This window comes from Schistocerca gregaria, chromosome 6, assembly GCF_023897955.1.
Source record: "Schistocerca gregaria isolate iqSchGreg1 chromosome 6, iqSchGreg1.2, whole genome shotgun sequence".
Taxonomy (NCBI): domain Eukaryota; kingdom Metazoa; phylum Arthropoda; class Insecta; order Orthoptera; family Acrididae; genus Schistocerca; species Schistocerca gregaria.
The window spans coordinates 392,308,518-392,314,892 of NC_064925.1; positions in this window are offsets into that span (position 1 = coordinate 392,308,518).

Genomic DNA, 6,375 nt, shown 5'->3' on the forward strand with positions numbered 1-6,375 from the left:
AAGCAAAGTGAGATCACAAAAGGTGCATTCTGCACCTATACCATTATGGAATACTTCGAAATTTCGTAATGGATTTCCTTCTCTATAAGACAAGGCAATACCCGTAGAAAGTTCGGAAAGATTCATTATTAAAGATCGAGAACCATGGAATTGAAAACTAGTCAAATAATTGTCTCTGTAAAAAAGGAAACATCAACACCAGAGTCAAATTTCCGTGCCGAAGTTCAGTACCAATCCTGTTAATATTCAAAGATGGAAAAGTATATACTTGCATAGATAACTGAACCGGAATAAAAACCACAGAATTACAAAACCCATCTGATGTAGCTTACGTAGCAGTAAACATGGCTAAATCGACGGACGAAACGGAGAAAGAAACGTAAACATCTTCAACAACTCCAGCCATTGTTTTCTTCTTCCGCGATGCGATTATCCCAAACAGGGTACATTCTGTATAGCGGGTCCCCTGAATTGCCGCTGCCTTACGCGGCTGTGAGGGTGGGACACGCAGAAATTCGGTTTCAGACTGTTACGGAGAGACCTCTGTACCCCACTCGACGGACCGGGGCTCGCGTATGGAGATTTGTTGTATACGACAGAATGAATCAAGCTATGCTCATCAAGAGGTTGCGAAGTGGAGGCCGCGACAAAAGGCGAATAAGTAGTTTGGGAAACTGAGACAACAGCAGAGGTATCCCACAGCGCCGGCGGAGACACGTGGTGTTCTGAAAAAAAAATCCTTTACAGGCGGCGCTGACAATAATGAGATCACCAGATCACCAGAGGAATCATCAGTGACTACCTAATCTGGCGCAGAAGCACCCAGGACGACGGTCCACGTATTCAGGCATGAAAAAATGTCCTTCAATGGAGGGGTATGCGAAGGGCGTGAAAACTGCATTAACGTCCAGCGTTGTGTGACGCCTGTTTTGAATAACCGGGGCCGAAATCGATAGAGTGATAGTGTTAAAATGCACATACGCGTGGGCAGTGGGTCAAAATTACGAGCACTGTCCCTCAAGGATCCACTCTGATCCTCAGTAACGGGGGTTAGTTCGACTGCAGAATCCTGTGGGAGTAGAGCCGCTGAAGTCAATTTTATACACTGTTCCTAAGCAGGTTTTAATAGCGCCACACGACGCCGACTGTTGGTACAGAGGTGGCTGCTCTGATAAGAAATAAAGCTGGTTCCTTCCTGGCCGGCATATGTAATATAGACCCGATAACTACAAAATGGCTAGTGAGAGGGAATATATATTTTAATAACCATTTCTGCAGACCGAACACTGCATAGACTTGTTAGCGGTGCTGTGCGTACCATTGTTCTCTTCGAATATGCCGTATATCCACATAAGGGAACAGGATGAACCTCAGAAAACTATATACCTCGGGTGGATGATTAAGTACTCCACCATCTGTGTTGACCACGTCTGCATTCGCGGAAGAACCATGCTAGGCGAAATCATCACGATGCGTAAAGGGTACCGGAGTACAATGACGTAACAACGTACCGCCAGCCTGAAGTGCGTCAAGAAATGTAACAAAAAGTGAAATCCCTGGGCTAACAGGACAGAGCGGAGGAGGTTCTATTTGAGGAAAGAGGCCAAAATAAGTTACTGTCAGGTGCACTCAACATATAAACTTTATTTGTTAAAACACACACTCATACAAGCAAGAATCAGTAACTCTCAAAGTTTTAACGAAAGACCTCCTTTAATTTAGTTTAGATCGTCTGAAGGCCACGTCGAAAATCCAAGTCACAAGGCCCTAGCAAGGAATTGAGGTACAGGAGTTCCTCTGGAGGTTTCACTTCTTTAGAAAGAATTTTTTTTATCTTAAGTATTAATAGGCTGAAAGCATTAGCTTAAACTTTTCCCGTAGAAGTCGGCTGAAGGCCACACATTAATCAAGAACAGTGTTACGGCTTAGGGCCGAGACAAAGATTTTCAATGTTTAGTCCAAATAGGCTGAGACTCGGCTGAAGGCAGCATATCAATAAAACAATTTAACGGCTAAAGGCCTAGGAAGAAGAGCTTTCAATTTGAAAAGGCCGAAGGCCTTAACTTAAAATTTTTTGTGCAAATTTCGGCTGAAGGCCTCACACTAAAGAATAACAATCTTATGACTTAAGGGCAAGACAAGGATTTTGAATTTTTAATTTAAGTGAATTAAAACTCGGCTGAAGGCCACACACCATGCAGGAAACAATTTTGCGGATAAAGGCCTAATGGGAAGAACTAAATTTCAACAAAAATAGGCTAAAGGCTTAACCCAAACTATCTGACGGCTTAAAGCAGAGACAAAGAAATTTCCAGTTTTAAATTTAAGCTGAAAAACTCGGCTGAAGACCACATTCGAGCTAGAAAATATTTCTTACGGGTTAAGGTCTAGACCAAATTTTTGGTTGATCTTTAATTTGTAATGGCTGAAAACTCGGCTGAAGGCCACATACAAAACCCAAACAATCTCAAGGCTTAATGCCCAGACAAAGAAATTTCCAATATTTAATTGAAGCTGGAAAACTCGGCTAAAGGCCACATGCAAACTAGAAAATATTTCCTACAGCTTAAGGGCTCGACAAAACTGTTCAACGTTTGATTTGAAAAGGCTGTAAGCTCGCCTGAAGGCCACATAGCAACTTGAAACAAATTTACAGCATAGGACAGGGACACAAGGAATTTTCAGTTTTAATTTTCAAAGGCTGTAACTCGGATGAAGGCCACATACCATACAAGAAACAATTTTTTTTGCAGCTCAAGGCCTAGAAAAGGCTTCCAGTTTTAATAAGCTAAAACTTGGTTGAAAGCCACGCAGAGAACTTAAGACTAAAAAGGAAATCACTACGTAAAAGTCAAGGAGCGGCGCTTAGAAGGTTCCAAGGGTTGGCCTGGGAAGATAATACTAATGCACGTTTAGGTGAGACAGGCAGCCAGACAGACAACCTTTTAATCGGAAGGCAACCCAACCGAATGTCAGCCGATGAACAAACCAACAAGATCAGTTCAGCACTACCAGACCAGCAAAACGACAACAAGATGTCAATAGCACAACGTTCTGGATACTGGTGCCCAATCCAGCCAAGTCAGAATAAACGCCCAAAATTACCAACACACCTCAGCTCTAGAACTACACGCCGTGCTGGACAGCATCAACACAATGAGGGAAATACACTGCTAAAATTACGTCAACGCCCAGGGCAGGTAACCAGAACGTCCACGACCACATGGAAGAAGGCTGGTACATTTCATTAATGAAGGAATGAATTAAATTAACTCCACACAGGAAAATGGCTACAACTCAACTTCAATGCACACACGTTGTTGCTCGCAGGAATCTCCCAGAAAGCAATAACCAGGATCAAACGAAGAGATGTGATAGAAGTTGAGGCTTGATAGCAGGCTAAGTGAGCACTCAACTTTAGTGTCCAGAATCGGTGGGCGACGAGCTCCGTAACCCTCACAAGAAGCGCCTCACAACTCCAACCGCTCATGCACGCCGCCAGCGGTTCCGTCCTGACCACACGCCACGGAGACTTTCTCGCTGCTCTACCCAACCGACCAACTGCCACACACAGCACAGCTGGAAAATATATCTGCCACACCAAAGATAGTACAGCAGTGCTAGTACCTATACACGCTGCTGCTGCCACTCACAGAGAGAAGACAGCAACATGGGCAGTAACCGAAGAAGAAGAAGGAATGGTACCACTGGACTTCAACCAATGGAAAAAAGGGCATGATGCGAGCCAACCACAGCTTAAAAAGAAAATATAATTCAGAATCAAAGCACGTAGTTTGCACTTGATCTGTAGTAACATTCATCTTGTCCACCAACCATGTCATGTATCTCTAAATAACCGGGCTGCAAGTGCCATGTGGATTTATTAAAACTGACGTTGATAGTACCTGTACTTGGAATGGACGTGAGAAGCACTGGCGTGAGACAATGTTCGCCGCTTCATTAATGGCTGCACCATACGCCAGACACTAGGAGACAAACAGCGATGCGACGCGCACCAGGATTCATGAGACGCTGAACAGATACAGAGAAGACACGCGGCGAGAGGGTAAGACAGCCTGTTGTCCCGACGCGCGTACTGGAAATTACACTCTGCTAAGGGGGTGGAGGGGGGGGGGGGGTGGCCTGCGAAGGCTGGACCACCAAGCCAGGCACGGGGTTTGGACAAGCTGCATCTCTCTTAAAGTTATCGTGGTGTAGCACCAAGTGCCAATGATTCATTTTACAGTGGGGACTTCAGTTTATCATAATGTAGACAATTTCCACGAAATAGTTACAAATTATACACACAAAACTTCGTCGTGAATTAGTGTATCTATTAGCGAAAACATGACCAAAATTCCTACAGTAGTTCCTGAGATTAGCCTAGACATACAGAAGAAAGAGAGCGGGAGACTTCGGTTTATATATGTAGGAGATAGGAAATTTTTCCATTGTTCGAAACGATTCTTACCGTAACATCACAATCGTATGCTAGGCATAATATATTACAAGCGTTCATTTCGTAATGGTAGTGTACATATCGTGTGGTTATTTTTATCTCTGTGAGTATAAAAATGACTCTCACGAAAATTGATATAATGGTAACGTGTTCATCGATATGACCATTGATCGTTAACATTGGTATAAAATGATTGAATAAAATCCTGGCGGGTTTCCAAGGGCTTTACCTCACTATACATTCACGAGCATTGCGTCTCGGCCGTTAATCGTCTGGTAAATTGTGTGGCTATTGGCTGTGTCCTGGCTGTGACGTTACCAGTGGTCAGACTATCACTATATAATTTTTTCTGCGTCCGCTTTTAATCGTGCGATGGCTGAATTTGACGATTCCACGATGTACCCAGCTGGAAAACACCTTCTTTGTTAGCGGTCTAATAGATATTTTAATCTGTTTAGCTCCATTAATTACGCTATCACAGAAACCATTAGCCCCTGAAATGCATCCAATTTTATGTCCAGTTTCCATTGCTGTACTGATTTTTGTGGATAGCGTAGTTACACACACTTTCCGTGTTTAATCCGGCGTTGTTAATCGTATAACGTCGGCCCGGTGTACTACTGTCAGTATTCAAACGTCATTTTGTAATTACCTGTAGTTCTGAGTCCTATATTATCCTTCAGTGGCCTCACTAGTAGGCCCATTTCAGTTGGAGGCTACTCAGGTACCGGCTGATTTTCCTTGTCACTGAATCACAGAATGGTAAGTAATGTAAGTTTTTTCTCACCTTATTGGCTGTATTCAGCTCATGGATGGCTCTAGAAATTGCTTGCGAGTATATGTTTGTTGCTACTGCCATTCGCTCTACCAATTTTTCCTAGGTTCTTCACTCTTAAAGGCTCGTTTTCAGCAACAGAGACGGCTTTCATTCAGTGTGCGAAGATCTAAGAAATGAGCCATTTTGGTGGAGGTGATGGTGGCTGACAACGATGTCAGCCACGATAACCTGGGTCGAAAGTGCAAAATACCAGTTCGTATAAGAGGTTTTATGTATACACTTCATAATATTTATGCTCTCTAAAACTATCTTCTCCAGTATTCTGTAAGATGCTCCTATTAACTTCGAGTAGTGGAACTAATCTATTTGAGTTATATCTTTGTGGAGCCACTGAAGCGTGTTTGTATTTTTGGTGTGCTGCTCGTGCCTTCAGCCATATTTGAAACGCTCGTGATTGTCCGGACACGAGGTCGAGAAGATTCGTTTGGGCGCACGAAATTCTACATTCTGCTTCCTTATTTTTGGCGTTCTGCTTTCCCCTTGGTCAACGTGACGCGGTTCGGTGCCCTGCAATGCTTGGAGACTTTGGGTGAGATCTGTGTAATTACATGCTGTGGTACTTAATAGGCGACGTGTAGGTCATTTCTGCCGAATGATCGAAGTATTGGCACTGTTATTTGCAATAATTCCGCTACATATATTATAGTGAATTTTAACGTAAAGCAGTATCTTTCGGCATGCCGACACATAGGCTCGCATATCACTCGTCTGTTATACACTGGAAGCTCATTTATAGAATCGAGTAATATCTATTCAATCCAATGCATAAAATATTCAGTTTCACCATCCTCTCCTGCAACATAAATGGTTTGCAGACTTGCTGGAAGTAGTATGTCGAGAACATGATATTTTGTAGCTTTTCTCGAGCTGTAGTTCACGTTACGTCCACTAAGAACCCACGTGGTCTGTGTGTCTGTCTGCACATTTTTGAAAACAGTAAGGGAACTATTTGTGATGTTTCTGCTAATTATTTCGCTCAATCCAAGTCGTATCTTTACTAAAGCATATAAAATACTGCCATGTTGTTGCTACGATCTTTGTCGCATCAGTGTGTCAGTGTGCGAATAGTCAAATAATT